The sequence below is a fragment of the Thalassophryne amazonica genome, chromosome 15, assembly GCF_902500255.1.
Source record: "Thalassophryne amazonica chromosome 15, fThaAma1.1, whole genome shotgun sequence".
Lineage (NCBI taxonomy): Eukaryota > Metazoa > Chordata > Actinopteri > Batrachoidiformes > Batrachoididae > Thalassophryne > Thalassophryne amazonica.
In genome coordinates, this window is record NC_047117.1 from 60073002 (window position 1) to 60097470 (window position 24469).

A 24469-nucleotide genomic window follows, 5' to 3' on the forward strand; every position below is an offset into this window, starting at 1 on the left:
GACCACATTGCGAGCCGAACCATGCAGCACCTACCTGCGCAGCTCATGACCTCCCTGTGGTGTCGAAGCCAGCTCCTTCCAAGTGCAGACGCTAATCCTCCGCCGTCACTAACCCATTGCTCCCACGCAGCTCTCAGCATCAACTCTGCTCACACTGATATCCAAGGGTTGAAGCTGTTTTGCTAGCCCTCCCAGAATAAGCACCATGTTTGTCTGCTTCACACACTGTTTCACAATCATTGTCTGGGTGAAGTGAGGAATACGTGTCCAATGTTCTGTTCTCAGATTGGTTATCGTGACCAGCGCGACCTATAGGACGGCTGCCATACCACAGTGCCCATGATGCATTGCATTTGCGTTTCCGGTGGCCATTTTAAAACATAGAGCAACTCTGTCACGTAAAATTGTTTTATTACGGTAAATTAATTGAGAATCTACCGGTATATTTTTCATTTATAAGTCGCACTGGAGTACAGGTCGCACCCCCTGCCAAAACGTAAAAAAGTGCGACTTATAGTCCAGAAAATACGATAAGTTTGAAAGTTAAATCAACTCTAACTTACAAACATAAGTTCAAACAACTTAATTCATTCAGGTTTTTACAAATTGTAACACTTTTTAAGTTGATTCAAACATCTGTTTTTTTCAGTGCAGAGGGCAAACTGTTGCACCACCAGTTACGGCGTCACAGTGGAGTGGAACACAGAAGGATTTTCTTAAAAGAACAACAGGAAATTTCCGCTACAGTTTTTCCAGAAGGCACAGAGAGCATCAAGCCTACATTTTATCAGTTTTCCTGTATGATCCATCCTCAGCATCCTTCTCAAGATATATCTTACTTCTCTCTTCTGGACATGACTAAACCATCTCAGACCTCAAGTGGCACAGAAACGTTTTTGTGCAAGAGAACTGAATAAATCCAGGCTCAGTCTCCCATGTGCCTGCTGGCAAACTGTAGACGAAAGTTCATAACTATAAGACAATTTTTCTCAGTGCCACTCCTCAATTAAACATTTAAAGTTTAAATATCAATATAAAGAAATGATGTTCTCTAGATAAGTGACTGATGAAGAAAAATGAGTTTGTGCTCTATGAGTTGCTGAATTGTGAATGTAGTTTGTTCGGTAACATTGGGATTGTGTCCTATGAGTTGCAGTGATTGATTGAAATAGGGAATGGGAATAAATGGGTTTTTTTGCCCCCCCACTCCTTTTTGGACTTGACAGATGTATATATATATATATATATATATATATGTACAATTTTTTATCTATTTGGTTAATAGGGTAGGCATCTACAAGTTTTGCTTCTCCCTAACCCCTTTCGGCCGCATGGGTGCACTGTTAGACTATATTTGTTATGTGTCGGACGCGGTCGGAGCACTGACCCAGCGTTTGACAGGACCCAGCATAAAATAAGCAGAGCACGGTTCAAAAGATAACAGAATTTAATAAACATAACAGTGGGTGAAGTGCTAAACAACTAAAAAGTCCGTGGTCTGGTGAGGTGGAAACACGGCGCGCTCTCAACAGCGCAAACGGTCCGGAGCCACAGCAGTTCGGACCCAGGGACCCCGCCGACACCCCCCAGGTGGCCGCGACAAACCAAGTCTGTGAAGAAAGAAAACATGGAGGTGAGTCCAACTCCACACAGAGAGACACAACTCAAAGGTGCAACGCAATCAGCAAACACTTCCTGGCTTAAATCTATACATCAGCTTCTCACCCTGCAGGCACGGAACAACTCAGTTCAAATCTCCACTGCAGCAGAAGCTGATTAGACAATTAGCATAACGTGACAGTCCACTAACACAAGGTGTGAGGGACACCAAATCCACTGTCATTACTTCATAAAAGTCACCAAAACCAAATTACCTCAGGAAGTGTGCTGAAGAGCATGAAACCTCACCCAATCCTCCTTCACAGACTGTGGCGTCAAACCTGGAGCGGTCTCTGCGTCCGTGATGGTGAGATTGTTCTCCTGACGTCGATCTCACACGTCTGCTCACAAGGTCGAGTCTCTGGCAATCACACACTGTGCATTCAAGGTTTAAATGCAGCAATCTCTGATTAAGACAAAATACACCACAGCTGTGAGTCCTGATGACCTGCATGTGAAAACAAGCCTCAGGTGTTCAGGGTGAGGTCCTAATGCTCAGCCACTCAGTCCTGAATGCATACCACCTGGTGGGAGAAACAGAAAACAAAAACCAAGCCAGCCAAACACCCCAGCCCACAACAGTACCCCACCCTCACGGGAAGCCTCCCGGCGACCACACGGACCTGGGCCAGAAAAACACAAGCCCCCCTCCAGGGACCATGGCTGGAATGTTGGCTGGGAACAAAAAACACCTCCTGCAGCTTCAGCTCCTTGTACTGACGATCCAGCTGGGAAAGGCCCGTCTCCAGGAGCTGTGCATTACTGTGCTCTGATGACAGCTCCATCATCAGCTGCTCAACCTGCAATGTTAATTTCTTCATGCAGTCATTGATCATCTCAATGTTGAGCTTCTCTAGTTCTTCCTTCAGCTGGATAATGCACACTTCCAGCCGCCTCTTCTCTGTCAACAGGGAACTTTGTGCCGAGACCATCACTCTCATCCTTTCTCACCCTGAGCCTGTCTGCAGTAGACTGCTCCGCAGCTGACACTCCAGTGCAGAGATATCCTTTGTTGACTTTAATGGTCTTGCCCTCTGTTTCATTTAGCAAACCTGTTAGAGTCTCCACCTCTGACTGCATCTTTGCGTTCATTCCTGTCGACTCTTACTTTAGTTGTTCACTTTGCATAATTTTGGGCAGAAGTTCTTGAACCTGTGCACTCAGCCTTCTTCCGACTGTGTATTAAAGTCTGCTTAGTCATAAGACAAAAAAAGAAAAAAAAAGACAAACACAAACAACCATACCAACCCCCCCTCCCCAGAGGACCGTCCCATCAAACCCCGGGAAGAGGAGAAAAGAAAAAACACAACCCAAACTTAAGCTTGCAAAAAAAAAAAAAAAAACTCTTACACCCCCCCCCGACCGACATGTAGGGACCAACACCCCCCAGAGGACATCCCGCCAGCTCCAGGAGTAATAACCACAGCCGAGGTCCCTCTGGGATCCAAAGTCACCCACGGGACTCCCAGCGCCTCCCAGAGGACCGTTCCATCAAACCCCAGGAGACGCCCCCCCCCATGACTAACAGACCCAGCCCCGGCCGTCTACGGCTAGATGGACCCACAGTCCTTTCCCCCCCAGAGGACACCACAGTCACACACTGAGGGCGGAAACTGGGGAAAAAAAAAAACAAAAACATACAAACAAAACAACAACCCCAATCCCACCCCCTCAGCGCAGTGGAAACTGGAAGTACGTCCAGTGTCACCAACCACGACTATACCCCAAAAGTCAACCGGGAGGAGTGGAACAGCGGTAATGGCGTACGGCACAAGACAGCGCCACAACTCCGACTTTTAAACCAGCCACCAGCTGCGGGCATATTCCACTGCCCCAAACCTCAGCTACGCCAATGGCATACGGCTCAAAGGCGCGCTGAAGCCGGAGGTGGAACAGGGAAGTAATGAAAAACACCCCTAAACCCCCCCCATCCGGGTGCAGAGGTTACCTGTGAAACACCCAGCATAACCGAACTGCACCACCCCAGCAACGCCGACAACGTACGGCTCAAACGGCTGGGGCCGGAGGAGAAGACAGGGAAAAAAAAAAAAAAAAACCCCCCCCCCCCCGGGTGCAGAGGTTACCTGGGAAACGCCCAGCACAACCAAACTGCACCACTCCAGCAACGCCGACAACGTACGGCTCACACGGCTGGAGCCAGAGGAGAAGAGAGGGAACAATAAAAACAAAAAAAAAAAGAGAAAAAGAAAAAACAACCGAATTACCCCCCCCCCCCCCCCCCCCCCCCCAGAGGACCGTCCATCAAACCCTGGGAGGTGAAACCAAAAGAAATAAAAAAAGAAAGACCAACAGACAAACATAAAGTCACCTGGGTCAACCTATGCTCCAGACAGCCTGCATTTTCAACTCCAGACCACAGACAGTGCTTTAAACCCACAAAAACAACAAATTAACCCCTGATAAAAACACCTCATACTAAAACAAGAAACAGATAGACCAATAAAAAAAACTAACATTGGCCTACATCGTCAAGTGCAAAGAATGGAAAAACATTGTGTTTTCCATCCTTTGAACCTGAACGGTAATGTGACTCTGTCACCAACAGGGGGAGCCAAAGTGCCAAATAAGAAAATCCCCGTGGTAACAGAGTAAAACCCAATTCACATTGCTGTAAATGACAGCAGGTTATACCAAACAGCTTAAAGTGCAAACTAAATACCACGGGGCTGCTACAACAGGCGTCGGAGCCAGCTGCACGGGAGGAGACGGGGCTACAGCCGTAACAGCGGGGTGCGACGCGACCTAAGCTGTAAACTCCGCCATGCACACACCAACGCGCACAACCCGGGCGGAGAGCACCCTCAACTGATCCCGGATCAACTCCAACATCTGCTGCAGCCTTCCCGGCAAAAGTACTGTCTCTGCTTCCGCTGGTCCATTGTTAAATGGCCAGAGACTACTGTTATGTGTCGGACGCGGTCGGAGCACCGACCCAGCGTTTGACAGGACCCAGCATAAAATAAGCAGAGCACGGTTCAAAGGATAACAGAATTTAATAAACATAACAGTGGGTGAAGTGCTAAACAACTAAAAAGTCCGCGGTCTGGTAAGGTGGAAACACGGCGCGCTCTCAACAGCGCAAACGGTCCGGAGCCACAGCAGTTCGGACCCAGGGACCCCGCCGACACCCCCCAGGTGGCCGCGACAAACCGAGTCTGTGAAGAAAGAAAACATGGAGGTGAGTCCAACTCCACACAGAGAGACACAGCTCAAAGGTGCAACGCAATCAGCAAACACTTCCTGGCTTAAATCTATACATCAGCTTCTCACCCTGCAGGCACGGAACAACTCAGTTCAAATCTCCACTGCAGCAGAAGCTGATTAGACAATTAGCATAACGTGACAGCTCACTAACACAAGGTGTGAGGGACACCAAATCCACTGTCATTACCTCATAAAAGTCACCAAAACCAAATTACCTCAGGAAGTGTGCTGAAGAGCGTGAGACCTCACCCAATCCTCCTTCACAGACTGTGGCGTCAAACCTGGAGCGGTCTCTGCGTCCGTGATGGTGAGATTGTTCTCCTGACGTCGATCTCACACGTCTGCTCACAAGGTCGAGTCTCTGGCAATCACACACTGTGCATTCAAGGTTTAAATGCAGCAATCTCTGATCAAGACAAAATACACCACAGCTGAGAGTCCTGATGACCTGCATGTGAAAACAAGCCTCAGGTGTTCAGGGTGAGGTCCTAATGCTCAGCCACTCAGTCCTGAATGCATACCACCTGGTGGGAGAAACAGAAAACAAAAACCAAGCCAGCCAAACACCCCAGCCCACAACAATATTCTCTTTTTCTTTCTTTGTATGTTTTGTTAATTGCTTGGATCCACGTGTGCCGAAATAAATTCAATAAATTCAAATTTAGTTCAAATTCAAACTGCATAAGTGGTGATCCCACTAGAAAAGTTTCAGCATGCAGTTTCTCCAATCACATCCACAGAAGCCTGCAGTTCCAGTGTTGTCTGGGCATCTTGGTAGCTTCCCTCATGAGTCTCCTTCTTACATAGTCACTCAATTTTTGAACACTAGCCAGTCCAGACCAATTTACCACACAGCCTTAATGATTGATATAAATTAAATTCAGGACATATTCAGCGACTTTGAAAATTTTCATGCATCTATCCTTAGATTTTTTTTTAAACAAAGAAAGTGTAAAAAATGATGATTCATATTATAAAGTACTCAATGAACTACACTACAAGCACAGTGTGATTTCAACTCTATGGTGGTGATGTCAAGGCAAAGTTATAACAAATTGTGTCCAAATATTTATGGATCTGATTATATCTCAGCAGATGGCCAGTGTGGAAAATCTAGTTAAATGTCAGGACAACAAAGCAGAATTGTTGGGTAGGTTCTGGCCATGAGCGAGCTGCAGACCATATGAATGTGTGGCAGACACTGAGGTCTGTACTTGTGAGAGTTGGGAGATTTATACAGCTTTTCACAAAACTGCAGCACTTCAGTGTTTCTCCCCAGAGGCTGCTGCTTTCCACAAGCTTAGTGTCATTTTGCCAACCTGCACCAAGAGACGCATAGAGGAGCTGAGGAGGACTGGAAGATGGATTGATGCATGGAGAGGCGGTGGATGGGACTCAAACACGGCAGGTAGGATTGATGGTGGAAAAGTTAGTGAGCAGTCCTTGATCCATCCAGGATGCTGTCATACTGTGAAGCGACTGGGCAGGCGTACATTAAATGTTCTCACTTTGGGTTACAGCCATCCAACATCGGAAAAACTTTCTATTATTAGTGCAGCAGATAACAATAACAATAATGACTTGGATTTATAGAGCGCTTTTCAAGGCATCCAAAGTGCATTATTCATTCACTCACACAATCACACATTGGTGGTGGTAAGCTACTAGAGTAGCCTCTGGGGCAAACTGACAGAAGCGTGGCTGCCATTCTGCCTCTACGGCCCCTCTGACCACCACCGCATTCATACACAGGCAAGGTGGATCAAGTGTCTTGCCCAAGGACACAACGACAATATGCAGATTTTTTTTGACCAGTTCGGAGCCGGAATCGAACCGACGAGCCTTCGGTCACACATACCTGAAACAATCCTTCAAATAGTGATACAAGCACCAAATTTGGCACAAATACACCATAGACATTACTCTTATGAAAAAAGTGACTGGCCACTTGAATTTTCAGTAGGCGGCCAGGCAGTTGTCAATTGAAGAATTACACAGGGGTCAAACTTAAAAATGTTCCAATCATATTGAAAACTATACCACATTACTTGTCTGATCATAAAGATTCCAAAAAGGTATAGTTTGGACTATCTGTGACTGAATGCTATGGAGTAATGGGGTAAAAACAGCAAGAATGGTGACAAAGGTCAATTTCAGTTTGCACAGGGGTTAAAGTTAAAGTTGCTCCAATTTTGGTAAAAAGTGATGCAAACTATTAGTTGAGCTAATACGAATGATAATTTGGAATAGTTTTGACAGTGTTGAATGCTTGGTCTCCAAAGTAAAGGTCAAACAAGGTCAATGGATTCTATGACATGTGACATATGTTACCCCGTTACATGATAACTAAGCATGAAACATGATGCAAACTATTCCTTTTTAAACTCTGTTAACTCAACTAATAATGTGCATCACCTTTTACCAAAATTGGAGCAGCTTTAACTTTTGACCCCAGTACGAACTGAAATTGACCTTTGGCACCATTCTTGCTGTTTTTACCTCATAACTTCATAACATTTGGTCACAGATAGTCCAAACTGTACCTTTTTGGAATCTTTATGATCAGGCAATTACTGTGGTATCGTTTGCAATATGATTGGAGCATTTTTAATTTTGACCCTTGTGTAATTCTTTAATTGACCCATACCTGGCCGCCTATTGAAAATTCAAGTGGCTAATTGTTTTTTCAAAAGAGGAATGTCTAAGGAGTATTTGTGCCAAATTTGATGCTTGTATCACCATTTGCAGGATTCCTCTGTAAATATTCTCTTATCTGCTGCACTATATCCCAGAGTGTGACACTGTATACAATGTTAGATACATGTGCTGTGGGATCCATAAAGCAGAATCTGTCATATGTTCGACCATAAGTCTGTTTTTATGGACACACTGAACTACACCACAATGGCAAAATATCACATTTGCTGCTGTGATGCATTTGTTGTGTTGTACAACCCTAAAAGATCAGCTTTACTGTTACTTTCACAATACATGCTGCCACAATTTACAGCAAAATGTTATTGACAGAAGCCCATTAAAATCTCATTACAGCCTCGGCTACACGGGAACAGCAGCACACTGTGGCCAGGAAAATTGTTCAACAGTTTCTATCGTTTCTTGCGGTACTAATGGAAAATCTTGAAGCCTTTTAGTGCTGAGGTGAATTTTTAACATGTGGTTGGTTCGCCTCCTTTACAGCCTGTCTCAAATTTCCTGTAAGGATAAGATATAACATGTTTGGCTCAGAATTTAATGCTCATTTGAAGAAAATTGATGCAAAAATTTCAAACAAACAAGTGTATCTTTGCATTAATAGAAAGCTCCCAACACAGAGTTTTAATATTTCTGGCTTTAGTGATTTATAATTCCGCGATCCCCTGCACAGATGACCAGCCGTATTACTTCACTGAATAACTGCAGTGGGTCCAAGTGATCATATCTTTTCACTGTTCAGTTTGTGGACTTCAAATATGATCATCGCCTAATATTTTTGTAAAGTGCAGGAACAAGAAAAGTGTTTCCTATAAAGGCAAAGCTGCTAGAAACAAACCAGACTTCAGGCAGATGTTTGTGCTCCTTGTGTGTAAAATCATGTGCACATTACAAAACCAGTTCCATTTTGCATTAAGTTGCCATATTCTCCAATTTCTGGTCATTGTCAAGAAAAATGTTTAATTGCAGTAAAGAAACTTTGATCCCTGAAGTCATAAAGCCTAATAATCAGTTCTGTGGCTTCAATGAATAATGAGATAGGAGGAATTTCACTGCATCCAATGTCAAAACTACAATTTCATGCATTTTGCAGAAACATGTTCTGTGTGATCTGAAATGTTTACTTGAACTAGTAGAAAATGGTCATTGAATTGCAGTAAAGAAGCTTTGGGTCCCTGAATTCATCTAAGCCGGAAATCAGTTCTCTTGTTTCACTGGTTCCTGATATGACTCATTTCATTGACTCAAAGATCAAAACTGTAATTTCATATCATTTTCAGAACAAGAAGAGAAGAAACCTAGTAGAAACCTATGGTCCGTAAGGTCACCTAAGCCTAAAATCAGTTCTCTGGTGTTAGTGATAACTGAGATATGAGTAATTTCACTGTATCCAAGATCAAAACTGTAATTTCATAGAATTTCAGAACAAGATCTGGTTTGATCAATCTGGGGGGCCTGAAATGTTTAACCAGTATAAACCTAGTAGAAACCTATGGCCCGTAAGGTCACCTAAGCCTAAAATCGGTTCTCTGGTGTCAGTGATAACTGAGATATGAGTAATTTCACTGTATCCAAGCTCAAAACTGTAATTTCACAGAATTTTCAGAAAAAGGTTCAGCTTGAGGTGCTTGAATCTAATCTAGGTGCATTAATTTCAAGCACCCCAATAATCTAGTCATCTAATTCTAAAATTAGTTCTCTACCTTCAGGGGTGACTGAGGAGGAATTTCACTGGCTCAAAGATCAAAACTGGAATTTTCAAGGTAAACAAAACTAAAACAGTCAACTGGGACCCCTGAAGTGTTTAACTGAGTAGAAACATATGGTCCTTGAATTAGTCTAAGCCTAAAGTAAGTTCTTTAGCTTCAGTGGTATGATTCAAATGACAAAACTTGAATTTCATAAAATTTTCCAAAAAAAAAAAAAAAACTGTTTAAACTGGAACAAATACAAACACTGGCTCTTGAAAATAATTTAAGCCTAAAATCTGCCTGCTAGCTTCAGTGCAGTGGTGACGCCAAGGGGGGGCTTGGGGGCTTAAGCCCCCCCAATAATGAGCCAACCCCCCCTCAGTCCCCCCAATAATTCTGCCAACATGTAATGTGAATAGCGACTGACATATTTGTGGATCTCAACTGCAGTTTTGCACTGAGAATGTCTCAATATTGCGTAACTAAGCAAAGCGGTGTGTTCGGTGATCCACCAATGCTGAATCACCCGTCACAAACAGAATTTTCAGTTTTGCAAATAAACATTTATTTGTAAAAAACCCACACACAAGTTACAAATCAGAAATTTGTGATGTGGATCACAAAGCATGTGTACAAATCAAAGGATATTTGTAAATCACCCTCTGTGCATTTGCAAGTATTAAGGAGACAAATTCAACTCCATACTCCAAAAATTTAGGTTTCCTAAATATTTATTACGGCCACTCTTAAAACTTCACTTATCTTTAAAATTTTATTACTGGTAAGTTTTAGAATTGATTTACATGAGATATACTTATTATCTCACAGGAATATATCACAATTATCTGGGAACTACTTTTTGTGCAGGAATTCATTAAGCACATCGGCTGAAGTCGTGCACTAACACAGAATACACAGAATATACAGAATATATCGTTGTTCGGCCAAAACCTCGGTGTTAAATTGGCAATAAATCTTTGATATAGATGATTTATGTAAGGTTGATTCCATGCATTGTCTTGAGGACCATTTCAATGAATTCAGTTTGTATACCTATGTGCAAGTTTACTGAACTTGCAATCATTCTAAGTGATGTGTGTGTGCATTGATACCACATTTTAGAGGAGCACGGGTGACTAAACATACACCTTGGTATTTATAAAGCAATTTACTATATATTGTTCATTTCAACAACATTTTGTGGAGCCCCTCCAACTTTTACCCCAGCCCCCCTCAGCTGCCCCAACAAAAATTTCCTGGCACCGCCACTGCTTCAGTGGTTGCTGAGATACAGGGAAGGGCATCTTATTGTGATCAAAGGTTAAAGCACACATTTCTGAGTATTTACAGGGTAAATGTAAAACTGGACTCTGACCCGGTTTTAAGCAGAAACAAGGTGATAATTGGTGAACCGCGGCTGATGACGCATGCGCCGTGAAGGGAGGGCAGACTGAGTTTTAGGGCGGACAGTTCGGTCGGCGACACTCTCTAGTCCAGGGGTTACCAACCCTGTTCCTGGAGGGTACCTGCCCTGCATGTTTTCTAACTCTCCCTGGTCCACTCCCAGGCAATTAACTCTATCAGGTGTGCTCAGCCAATCAACAGCTGGATGACACCATTTAAAAAAAAAGGTGTGTCTTGAGTAGGTTGATGTGGAAAACTTACAGGGAAGGGGCTCTCCAGGAACAGGGTTGGTGACCCCTGGTCTAGTCAATGCAAGTGGTTTTACTCCAATAAAAGTTGATTTTACACTATGTTGAGTTGCCCCATGGTAGAGTATATTTAACTCTATTTAGACTGGGACCAAATGTTATCCCAGCAGAGTACATTTTACTCAGCAGAATTTCCTGTGTATATCTGTCAGCACATGCAATTAAATGGAAGACATTTCAGTATTCCCTGGCCTTTTCCAATTTGTTTTCCCCCTGATCCGTGTGGTGTAGCTGCAGATCATTTCCAGTCATGGTGCGAGTGCTGTCACTTCTTGGCGAGGAAGGAAGGGCATCGTGTTTGACACTGCTGGATGCAGTGTTGTTCTTAAGACAGGAAGCCGAGCCATCTAGACAATAGATTTCACTGAAGGAAGCAGCTCAGCAGTCCGTGTTGATGCTACGCAGCAGATGAAAGGGGTGCAGCAGATATAGCGGGGTTACGGTCCTACAGAGACACGAGCGCACGGCGCATCGCTCGGCAGCCTTCAGGCACAACAGACAACAAGTAAGGAGAAAATGTGATTTGGTGTTGGTGCGTGAGATTGTGATGAATGTGGCAGCATCATTTAGTATATTTAGTTAGTAGAGAAGAGTGCAACACGGTTGAGACTTTGGCTTTTTTTTTTCAAAGCTGAACTCTGAATTATGGATAAGCAGAATGTGGGCCTGGCTGCCGTCACTTTAAGTGAAGCTGGCAGTTTGTAATGTGCCGTTACCTTAAGCAATAAGGCTAAAATCTTCCAGCAAGATATAAGCAGATATAAGCTTTTCTACTAACTTTTGTTAGCAAACTTTTATCAAGCCCTGAAGCCGTGCACGGGAACTTTTTCAACTGGATTAGAATGACATTTCTGATTTTGTTTTGGCTGAAACGGCAGTGTCGCCGCTCCCTCGACATTAAAGCAATACAGCCGACTCGCTCGAAATTGACAGTGTGAGCCTGGCGCAGGTTCCCACCTTAAGTACAGTAAATGTAATTTTAGGGCTGCATGATGACAAAATAGTTAATCAACAAGAGGAATCTGGCATAATGACTTTATGATGGGAAGCTGGAACACACTGGAACAGTACAAACAGTACAGTTGCTGCAGACGGTATCCTGGTCGGGAAACAGGAAGTAGTGTTTTAAACTTGGAATGTGATGGTGATACACCTTTGACTTTTATTATTAACTTTCCTCTTCCCAAGAGTAAACAGGATTCTTCCTGCTTTTAACAAGTACAATCACAGCAGGTAATGCAGAGCAACATGCAGGAACGCCTCACATACACACTTAAAACTCTGTGGACCGCACGCACGTGTATGCGTGTTCCTCAAAAGTGCTTCAGCAGTTTTCATCAATATCGCTGTGTGCCTGTAGGGTAACCCCAGAGTTGTCCTGAACAGGTTTGTTTTAGCAAAAGGTCATTGGGGTCAAAGGTCATAAAGGATTTTATTTTATTTTGTATCCCCCCCCTTCTTAGATGCACAGACTTGGCAGATATGTACGTTGATTCTAGATTTTCCAAAGTGGCATTAAATTTATTAAGTGTCCCGTCACACTTAGCATGAATACACACAAATGGGGCCAAATTGGAAAAACAAAATTCAGAATTTGAGCCACATTCGAGAGGGACAGACATTCAGACAGCCATGTACGAATGCCATATGAATACCCAGAATGTGTGTCGAAGCCACCTCAAATGAATTGGACACATTCGGAGTCCAGCAGCTCTTGACGTCAGGTCAGATGCGACCACAACACGCACAACATAGGTAGAATGCTGCAGGAATATGTAGAATGCACCTGCACGTGTGCAGTCTGATCGCCACCCAAGGTCTGGCTGGAAGGCAAGCAAGAGGAGGGGAGTGGCAGAGCAAGTGCTGTGGTCTGCTCTTTTGAAGACCTGGCGTGTCTCACTGCTGGGTTTCGCATGACATCCAATCCATGGACTGATTACATGTAAACATGGGTCTCCTGACTATTACATTACTGAAGTGCATGTGATGCATTTGATTGCAATATTACGGACATATGTTCACCGATGTGCACACCCACAGCCATTATTACTAGTAATAGCCACCAGTCCGCGGTGCAATGCAGTAAACCCATGATCAGGGGACCCTGTGTGACACACATCAGCCCATATATTAAAGCAAATCCTGACATTAACACATCAGCAGCTGTGCACTCCCCCCCATTGCACACATGCCTTCTCTTTCCCTTACCCACCAGGGATCAGTTGTTTGATGGCTTTCCAGATGGGCTCATGCATGCGCAGCAAAAAGATCAACTGAGTGTTCATTCATTCATATGAGGGAGCCTCAAACAGGGTACGCGGCGCAGTCAGGTGAACGGAGCACACGCAGGTGCATCAGTTCATTCAAATGAGCTCATAGTAGAGAAGCTTGAATCTTCGACTGGACTGGGTTGCTTGACGTGAGGACATTTCGCTTCAAATCACAGAAGCTTCCTCAGCTAAAATTCTTGCTCTGGTAGTCTGACTTCTGTCTTGACTCTTGTAGAGAAGAATAAACCAGAAGCCAACAAAAGCTGGAGTTTTTTAACCTAACCAGACCCCTCCTACCGAGAGGCCGACTGCTATAGGCTAGTGACTAAACAATAGCTCTAATTAGCACCTATTGTGCTCTAGTTAGCACTCTCCTAATGATGGGATGGAAGACTCCCCTGATGGCTCCCTTGACGACTCTCCTGATGACGTGAATGACTCATTACCATGAACAAAAGACTGAAACTGCTTTGACCTGAGTACCCCATTGTAAACAGGGGACAAAGCGTGTCTGAGACCCCCTCCCCGGTTAAGGCTGGGTTTCAACTGTTTTACAAAGAATGCTTCCTTGACACCTCTCTCAAACCATTTCTTCTCTCTGGCTAAGATTTTAACTTCCTTGTCCTCAAATGTGTGGTTAGTGTCTTTCAGATGGAGATGAACTGCAGACTGAAGTCCACTGGCGACCTCTCTGCGGTGCTGGTATAGCGTCTTGTTTAAAGGTTGCTTAGTCTCACCTATGTAGTGTTCATTACAGTTTTCCTGACATCTGATGTAATACACTACATTGCTCTGTTTGTAACTAGGGATCCTGTCCTTAGGGTGAACTAATTTCTGTCTCAAGGTGTTAACCGGTTTAAAGTAAACTGGGATTTTGTGCTGTCTGAAGATCCTCTGTAGTTTTTCCCCTACTCCTGCTAAATAAGGGATTGACACTCCTCTTCTTCTTGTCTCCGTCTCCTGTCTATCTGGTCTCTTTGTTTTCTGGGACTTCTGCACTTTGTCCAGGGACCTTCGTGGGTACCCACATACTGTGAGGGCTTTCTGTACAAGTTGTTGTTCTTTAGCCCTTCCCTCTGCAGTTGTGGGCACCTGTAGGGCTCTGTGTTGACGAGTCCTAATCACCCCGAGCTTGTGTTCAAGGGGGTGGTTTGAGCCAAAGAGCAGATATTGGTCAGTGTGAGTGGGTTTTCTGTAAACCTCTGTCTGGAGCTGCCTGTTCTCTCCAATCGTAACATCACAGTCCAAGAAGGCTAAATGGTTGTTTCTGGCATCCTCACGTGTGAACTTGATATTGGAATCCACCGAATTGATGTGTTCTGTAAAGTCCTCGACCTCCTGTTGCTTGATTTTAACCCATGTGTCATCGACATATCTGAACCAGTGACTGGGAGAGATGCCCATGAACGACGTCAAGGCTGTCTTCTCCACTCGCTCCATGTACAGATTGGCCACAATGGGGGATACCGGAGACCCCATCGCACAACCATGGATCTGCCTGTAGTAATTCCCCCTAAACAGGAAATACATGGTGTTAAGACAGATCTCCAAGAGTTGGCAGATGTGGTCTGGTGTGAGTTTGGTCCTTTCAGGTAGAGACACATCCTCCAGCAGTCTTTGCCTCACAGCTGAGATGGCCTCAGCGGTGGGGATGCAGGTGAACAATGAAGTCACATCAAATGACACCATAGTTTCATCTGCCTCCAGCTGCAGGTCCTTGATCTTGTTCACAAAATCTTGTGTGTTCTCCACATGGTGGTCTGAGTTAACCACTAGAGGAGCCAAAATCCACTTGAGGTGCTTGGCCAAATTGTATGTGATGGAATCTGTGCTACTTACAATAGGCCTGAGTGGCACGTCTTGTTTGTGGATTTTGGGCAGTCCATAGATGCATGGAGTGGTGTCCCCCGGGTACAGTCTGTAGTATGTCTGCCTGTCGATGAGTCCCTCTTTCTCCAGGTTTTGGAGGTAGCTAATGATTTTCTTCTTATAGCCACTCGTGGGGTCTCTCTTCAGACGTTCGTATGTACTGGAGTCACTGAGCAAGTTGTTGATCTTGGCCTCGTAGTCCGATGTGTTCAGGACCACCGTGCATCTGCCTTTATCTGCTGGCAGGATAAGGATGCTTTGGTCCTTCTGCAGTGCTGCCAAAGCTTTCTGTTCTTCTCCTGTGATGTTGGACGGAGGAGGCTTAGCACTGTTCAGCACTGCTGTGACTCTTAGTCGGAGGTCCCCAGCTTCTGACTCTGACAAACTGTTATGTTTAATGGCTGACTCTACTGCAGTGATGTAATCTACTGTCGGTATATGTTTAGGGGTCACTGAGAAATTTAGTCCTTTAGCGAGCACATCCTTTTCTGTCTGTGTAAGAACCCTGTCGGACACATTCTTTACCCAATTTTCCCTGTTGTCACTAATTTGTCTGGGTGTATCTTTAAAACTACTCCCCCTGAAGTACACCTTTTCTGCACTAAAAGGTTATGAAACTTCCTGATTTGCCGCTCCTTACTTTTTAAATGCTCAGCCATTTGAATTTTAACTATGAACTTTGTGATCTCTCCCTCTTGCTTGCCTCTACTGGTGGTTGGCTCTCACTGCGGTATTGTATCACTTCCTGTTCCGGAGCACTGCGGTGTTTTTCTGTATCTGTTAGCTGTTAATCTGCGCAGTTAGATTGATCTAGTTATCTAGATTACGATTTGTTTCCCAGTGTAATCTTTACGTGCCTTAACTAAAGCACTCCTTCTGCTGAATCACCTCGAAATTATTTACACATTATTCACTTTGCATGTTTTTAGGAATCCGCTAGCTTAGCGTAGCTACTAGCTCTTAGCCGATTTAGCATGGCGGCTTCTCCTGTCTCTCCCGCACTTTTCTGCTGTGGGTGTGAAATGTTTAGTTATTCCTCGGCCTCCTTTAGCAGTAACGGTACTTGTAATAAGTGTAGCTTATTCGTAGCTTTGGAGGCCAGGCTGGGCGAATTGGAGACTCGGCTCCGCACCGTGGAAAATTCTACAGCTAGCCAGGCCCCTGTAGTCGGTGCGGACCAAGGTAGCTTAGCCGCCGTTAGTTACCCCCTGGCAGATCCCGAGCAGCCGGGAAAGCAGGCTGACTGGGTGACTGTGAGGAGGAAGCGTAGCCCTAAACAGAAGCCCCATGTACACCGCCAACCCGTTCACATCTCTAACCGTTTTTCCCCACTCGACGACACACCCACCGAGGATCAAACTCTGGTTATTGGCGATTCTGTTTTGCGAAATGTGAAGTTAGCGACACCAGCAACCATAGTTAATTGTCTTCCGGGGGCCAGAGCAGGCGACATTGAAGGAAATTTGAAACTGCTGGCTAAGGCTAAGCGTAAATTTGGTAAGATTGTAATTCACGTCGGCAGTAATGACACCCGGTTACGCCAATCGGAGGTCACTAAAATTAACATTAAATCGGTGTGTAACTTTGCAAAAACAATGTCGGACTCTGTAGTTTTCTCTGGGCCCCTCCCCAATCAGACCGGGAGTGACATGTTTAGCCGCATGTTCTCCTTGAATTGCTGGCTGTCTGAGTGGTGTCCCAAAAAATGAGGTGGGCTTCATAGATAATTGGCAAAGCTTCTGGGGAAAACCTGGTCTTGTTAGGAGAGACGGCATCCATCCCACTTTGGATGGAGCAGCTCTCATTTCTAGAAATCTGGCCAATTTTCTTAAATCCTCCAAACCGTGACTATCCAGGGTTGGGACCAGGAAGCAGAGTTGTAGTCTTACACACCTCTCTGCAGCTTCTCTCCCCCTGCCATCCCCTCATTACCCCATCCCCGTAGAGACGGTGCCTGCTCCCAGACTACCAATAACCAGCAAAAATCTATTTAAGCATAAAATTCAAAAAGAAAAAATAATATAGCACCTTCAACTGCACCACAGACTAAAACAGTTAAATGTGGTCTATTAAACATTAGGTCTCTCTCTTCTAAGTCCCTGTTGGTAAATGATATAATAATTGATCAACATATTGATTTATTCTGCCTTACAGAAACCTGGTTACAGCAGGATGAATATGTTAGTTTAAATGAGTCAACACCCCCGAGTCACACTAACTGTCAGAATGCTCGTAGCACGGGCCGGGGCGGAGGATTAGCAGCAATCTTCCATTCCAGCTTATTAATTAATCAAAAACCCAGACAGAGCTTTAATTCATTTGAAAGCTTGACTCTTAGTCTTGTCCATCCAAATTGGAAGTCCCAAAAACCAGTTTTATTTGTTATTATCTATCGTCCACCTGGTCGTCACTGTGAGTTTCTCTGTGAATTTTCAGACCTTTTGTCTGACTTAGTGCTTAGCTCAGATAAGATAATTATAGTGGGCGATTTTAACATCCACACAGATGCTGAGAATGACAGCCTCAACACTGCATTTAATCTATTATTAGACTCTATTGGCTTTGCTCAAAAAGTAAATGAGTCCACCCACCACTTTAATCATATCTTAGATCTTGTTCTGACTTATGGTATGGAAATAGAAGACTTAACAGTATTCCCTGAAAACTCCCTTCTGTCTGATCATTTTTTAATAACATTTACATTTACTCTGATGGACTACCCAGCAGTGGGGAATAAGTTTCATTACACTAGAAGTCTTTCAGAAAGCGCTGTAACTAGGTTTAAGGATATGATTCCTTCTTTATGTTCTCTAATGCCATATACCAACACAGTGCAGAGTAGCTACCTAAACTCTGTAAGTGAGATAGAGTATCTCGTCAGTAGTTTTACATCCTCATTGAAGACAACTTTGGATGCTGTAGCTCCTCTAAAAAAGAGAGCTTTAAATCAGAAGTGCCTGACTCCGTGGTATAACTCACAAACTCGTAGCTTAAAGCAGATAACCCGTAAGTTGGAGAGGAAATGGCGTCTCACTAATTTAGAAGATCTTCACTTAGCCTGGAAAAAGAGTCTGTTGCTCTATAAAAAGCCCTCCGTAAAGCTAGGACATCTTTCTACTCATCACTAATTGAAGAAAATAAGAACAACCCCAGGTTTCTTTTCAGCACTGTAGCCAGGCTGACAAAGAGTCAGAGCTCTATTGAGCTGAGTATTCCATTAACTTTAACTAGTAATGACTTCATGACTTTCTTTGCTAACAAAATTTTAACTATTAGAGAAAAAATTACTCATAACCATCCCAAAGACGTATCGTTATCTTTGGCTGCTTTCAGTGATGCCGGTATTTGGTTAGACTCTTTCTCTCCGATTGTTCTGTCTGAGTTATTTTCATTAGTTACTTCATCCAAACCATCAACATGTTTATTAGACCCCATTCCTACCAGGCTGCTCAAGGAAGCCCTACCATTATTTAATGCTTCGATCTTAAATATGATCAATCTATCTTTGTTAGTTGGCTATGTACCACAGGCTTTTAAGGTGGCAGTAATTAAACCATTACTTAAAAAGCCATCACTTGACCCAGCTATCTTAGCTAATTATAGGCCAATCTCCAACCTTCCTTTTCTCTCAAAAATTCTTGAAAGGGTAGTTGTAAAACAGCTAACTGATCATCTGCAGAGGAATGGTCTATTTGAAGAGTTTCAGTCAGGTTTTAGAATTCATCATAGTACAGAAACAGCATTAGTGAAGGTTACAAATGATCTTCTTATGGCCTCAGACAGTGGACTCATCTCTGTGCTTGTTCTGTTAGACCTCAGTGCTGCTTTTGATACTGTTGACCATAAAATTTTATTACAGAGATTAGAGCATGCCATAGGTATTAAAGGCACTGCGCTGCGGTGGTTTGAATCATATTTGTCTAATAGATTACAATTTGTTCATGTAAATGGGGAATCTTCTTCACAGACTAAAGTTAATTATGGAGTTCCACAAGGTTCTGTGCTAGGACCAATTTTATTCACTTTATACATGCTTCCCTTAGGCAGTATTATTAGATGGTATTGCTTAAATTTTCATTGTTACGCAGATGATACCCAGCTTTATCTATCCATGAAGCCAGAGGACACACACCAATTAGCTAAACTGCAGGATTGTCTTACAGACATAAAGACATGGATGACCTCTAATTTCCTGCTTTTAAACTCAGATAAAACTGAAGTTATTGTACTTGGCCCCACAAATCTTAGAAACATGGTGTCTAACCAGATCCTTACTCTGGATGGCATTACCCTGACCTCTAGTAATACTGTGAGAAATCTTGGAGTCATTTTTGATCAGGATATGTCATTCAAAGCGCATATTAAACAAATATGTAGGACTGCTTTTTTGCATTTACGCAATATCTCTAAAATCAGAAAGGTCTTGTCTCAGAGTGATGCTGAAAAACTAATTCATGCATTTATTTCCTCTAGGCTGGACTATTGTAATTCATTATTATCAGGTTGTCCTAAAAGTTCCCTAAAAAGCCTTCAGTTAATTCAAAATGCTGCAGCTAGAGTACTGACGGGGACTAGAAGGAGAGAGCATATCTCACCCATATTGGCCTCTCTTCATTGGCTTCTTGTTAATTCTAGAATAGAATTTAAAATTCTTCTTCTTACTTATAAGGTTTTGAATAATCAGGTCCCATCTTATCTTAGGGACCTCGTAGTACCACATCACCCCAATAGAGCGCTTCGCTCTCAGACTGCAGGCTTACTTGTAGTTCCTAGGGTTTGTAAGAGTAGAATGGGAGGCAGAGCCTTCAGCTTTCAGGCTCCTCTCCTGTGGAACCAGCTCCCAATTCAGATCAGGGAGACAGACACCCTCTCTACTTTTAAGATTAGGCTTAAAACTTTCCTTTTTGCTAACGCTTATAGTTAGGGCTGGATCAGGTGACCCTGAACCATCCCTTAGTTATGCTGCTATAGACGTAGACTGCTGGGGGGTTCCCATGATGCACTGTTTCTTTCTCTTTTTGCTCTGTATGCACCACTCTGCATTTAATCATTAGTGATCGATCTCTGCTCCCCTCCACAGCATGTCTTTTTCCTGGTTCTCTCCCTCAGCCCCAACCAGTCCCAGCAGAAGACTGCCCCTCCCTGAGCCTGGTTCTGCTGGAGGTTTCTTCCTCTTAAAAGGGAGTTTTTCCTTCCCACTGTAGCCAAGTGCTTGCTCACAGGGGGTCGTTTTGACCATTGGGGTTTTACATAATTATTGAATGGCCTTGCCTTACAATATAAAGCGCCTTGGGGCAACTGTTTGTTGTGATTTGGCGCTATATAAAAAAATTGATTGATTGATTGATTGATCTTATTATGGGCCTCTTCCCCCACTAAGGTTTCTAACCTTTTGTAAAGTCTATCAAGATTATTTTGGAGGTCTAATATTTTAAAATGAAGCCTTCTAATTCTGACCCAAAATCCTCCTAAGGTAACTGTGCTGGATCTTTTCTGCTGTGTGGCATGCTTCTAGTGCCTTTTGCTTCATGCATTTGGGAATAACGTTGTTTTGTTTGCATCTTATGTTAAATCTTAAGTGGTTTCTAAAGTTAGCTATCTTTTTAGCAGTCCTTTCCAGCTTATGTACCAGTGCCAGGGCATCATGCCCACAGTTGGTCGCAATGTTTCTGTGTAGGCTCTCAGTTGTCCAGGTGGTTTCCATAGTAGAGAAGCTTGAATCTTCGACTGGACTGGGTTGCTTGATGTGAGGACGTTTCGCTTCAAATCACAGAAGCTTCCTCAGCTAAAATTCTTGCTCTGGTAGTCTGACTTCTGTCTTGACTCTTGTAGAGAAGAATAAACCAGAAGCCAACAAAAGCTGGACAGGTGATTAGAGCTCACGCATGCAGCAGCGGTTCGAGCAGATGAGAGCCCCACGCCTTGATCATATTGTTTCACATACATTATCTACCCCATGGGAGGGAATGACAATGTATCTGTAATATAAGGTTTATTATGGGTTCAACAGTCTGTTCAGATGTGCGCACTGTGCTGCGGCTCTGAGGCACATTGACCTGCAATAGCATATGGTGCTTTTGATTTGATTGTGCAATGTTTACGTCTGGTTCACAGGATGAATGCGTGCCACAGGTATTGTACATATCGATATTTTGTTTGCCTAGGGCTTAGTGGTTAGCACTGTTGCCTCACAACAAGGAGGTCATGGGATCGATTCCCACCTGTGGCCTTTCTGTGTGGAGTTTGCATGTTCTCCCCATGTCTGCGTGCGTTCCCTCTGGGTGCTCCAGTTTCTTCCCACATCCGAAGACATGCAGGTTAGGTGGATTCAAAATTGTCCATAGGTGTGGCCCTTAACTGGAGTAAGTAAGTAAAATACTGTAATCCCTTTGTTCATGTTTTAAATGTGAGGACTAATTGATCAGGTTTCATGCCAGATTCATGTGCAGTCCATCTAATTATCCATTATTCATCCAGTAGCTCATATTTTGTCTTAATTACATTCCAAATTTTAAGCAGAAACTTTAACTATGGATTTTTTTTTTACATTTATTATTTAACCTATCTCCTTGTTGTTGGGAAGACCTTATGGAGTCATGAGGTCACTGGACAGAGGTGTTTGGCAATGCCGATATGTTTGCAGTCGAACAAAGGTTCGAGTCTTTCGGGTCCTGGTTCTGCATGTCTTGCTGTATGGTTGTGAGAGTTGAACGCTAACCACTGACCTAAGGCGATGACTGGATGTCTTTAGTACTAGGTGTCTTCGACGGATCCTTGGGTACCACTGGAATGACTTGCACTGTGAGGGAGTGTCAGATACTGTATGACACTTTGGCCATGTGGTCTGTTTCTCTGTGTCCAATCCAACACACAGGTGCCTGAGTGTTGAAGACCCCAGTAGTTGGAGAAGGCCAAGGGAATGCCCACCTAGCTGTGGCAGACAGATGGTTATTTTGGAGATGTGGGAATGGACCAGTTGTCTGTCTGGGTGATTGCCGTCCAGGACCCAATGCGGTTCCATGTTGTTGTGGATGCGGCAAAGCGCAGCACCAGTCCATTCTCTCAGACTTGATTTGTTGCATAAATCTGCTTGAATTGGGGCCTCATTAATTAAAGTCTTTTTAATGTCCAAAGAGCATTAGCAGTTTGATTAATCATCTGATTATCGCACATGTTCAAGCTTCTGCGAGCATTCCATATTGAGCTCAACCAGTCCTTGATCATCCCAGGAGACATTAACATTATGTCCTATCAAAGAACAAAGGACTAATAGTACCATCCCATATTTTCTTCATGAACCAAATTCATGCGGATTATGGAGATGTTGCATTAAATAAGATTCGAGATTTCATAATGGTGCAATTCTCTACATTTCCTTTGCATGCATAATTGTTAACTCTCCATTTTCCTGAGTAAATTGCAAAAGAGACAATAACTTAACATTTTCCAGTCATGTTTTCCTGCTGTGCAAACTTTGTCTTCCCTCATCTGAGGATCTACTTTGCCTTGCGGTATTTTCTGCAGAGGTCCTGCAGGCACTCTTAGCAGGGCTACAGTAATTTGAGCTAAGCTACTGAGTCAGCCAGCCTTTGGTGATCCATTGATTTTGACTGTCACATACATATGTGACAGTCAAAATCAATAGATATTTGAGTCTGAGCTGCATTCAGGGAAAACTGCTCTTATAGCAGCACACAAGACCTGCCGTGGGTTCATTGCAACATTCAGTGCTGTCATACGGAGGACATTCTTTGGGCATTTGTGCAGTTAGAAGTTTCCCTTCAATCATAGGATGTGAAGCCTCCATGTTGAGGAGACTTTTTTTTTAATGTGTCAATTAGCAGAAACCCCACAGCCCCCTTTCCACATTAACATGCCAGAAACAATGGTGTCTGTTTATTTTGTAACATTCATACATGTGTTTCAGATTCTGTACCCAGTTTTGAACACGAACCAAAAATTACAAGAACTCTAATGTGATCTTCATGAACACCATGTGCTTACATATTTATAATAATGGCACAGATTCTAATTCAAATCTTCTGAAAACCTGTGACTTAGTCACCCGGATCACTAAAAAAGACTTTGAAAACCACCTTATTTTAGCTTGAGTTGGTGCTTCACCTTGCCCAAATTTTATGTTACAGCCTTATTCCAAAATGGAGAAACTTGTTTTTTCCCCTCAGAATTCTACACACAATACACCATAATGACAATGTGAGAAAAGTTTTTTTTTTTTTTTTTGCAAATTTATTCAATAAAAACTAAGAAATAGTATATAAGTAGTATATAAGTATTCACAGCCTTTGCCATGAAGTTCAAAATTGAGCCCAGATACATCCTATTTCCACTGACCCTTGAGATATTTCTACAGCTTAATTGGAGTCCACCTGGGGTAAATTCAGTTGATTGGATATGATTTGGAAAGGCACACACCTGTCTACATATAAGGTCCCACAGTTGACAGTGCATGTCAGAACATAAACCAAGCATGAAGTCAAAGGAATTGTGTGTAGACATGTAAGACAGGATTGTCTCAAGACACAAATCTGGGGAAGGGTAGAGAAACATTTCTGCTGCTTTGAAGGTCCCAATGATCACAGTGACCTCCATCATCTGTAAATGTAAATGGAAGAAGTTCTGATCCACCAGCACTCTTCCGAGAGGTGGCTGCCCGTCTAAACTGAGCAATCTGGGGAGAAGGGCCTTAGTCAGGGAGGTGACCAAGAACCCAATGGTCACTCTGTCAGAGCTCCAGCATTCCTCTGTAGAGAGAGGAGAACTTTCCAGAAGGACAACCATCACTGCAGCAATCCACCAATCAGGCCTGTATGGTAGAGTGACCAGACAGAAGCCACTCCTTCGTAAAAAGGCACATGCCAGCCCGCCAAAAGGCACCTGAAGGTTACATAAAATGTGGAAAAAGTGAAGCACTGTGAATAATTTCTGGATGCACTGTACATCCTCTGGTTTGTAGCATGTATCATCTCCATCTTTGGGCTCCAACTCCTATTCACAGACATGGGAGGTAGGCATCTTGATCTCGAGACCTAAACCCAAGGGCGCAAGTATCTTTCACTTGGTGTTGGGGAGTGACGTTTACTTGCCATTACTTGCCATTACATTACCATTACATTAGCATGGCAGAAGGGAGGTACAATGGGTGCTAGAGGTGCATAGGGTGTTCATGGCTGTATGCAGAGCTTTTGAAATACTGAGGTCCAAAAGCTGGATTTTGGATTATACTGATCTATTTACTGTATGTGGTTTTAAGATGTCTGAAGGTCAAAAACTACATAACAGGTCTGGCTGTAATTACCAAAGACTCTCT

General features: G+C 43.4%; 1 protein-coding gene across 1 annotated transcript in view; it reads left to right on the forward strand.

The window, feature by feature from the left end:
* The first annotated feature begins 11382 nt into the window (after positions 1–11382).
* LOC117527028 overlaps positions 11383–24469 on the forward strand; it is a 56333-nt gene continuing 43246 nt past the window's right edge. The window contains exon 1 of the mRNA XM_034189169.1: positions 11383–11504. The gene's annotated coding sequence lies outside the window, so the exon portion shown is untranslated. The remainder of the gene's footprint in view (positions 11505–24469) is intronic.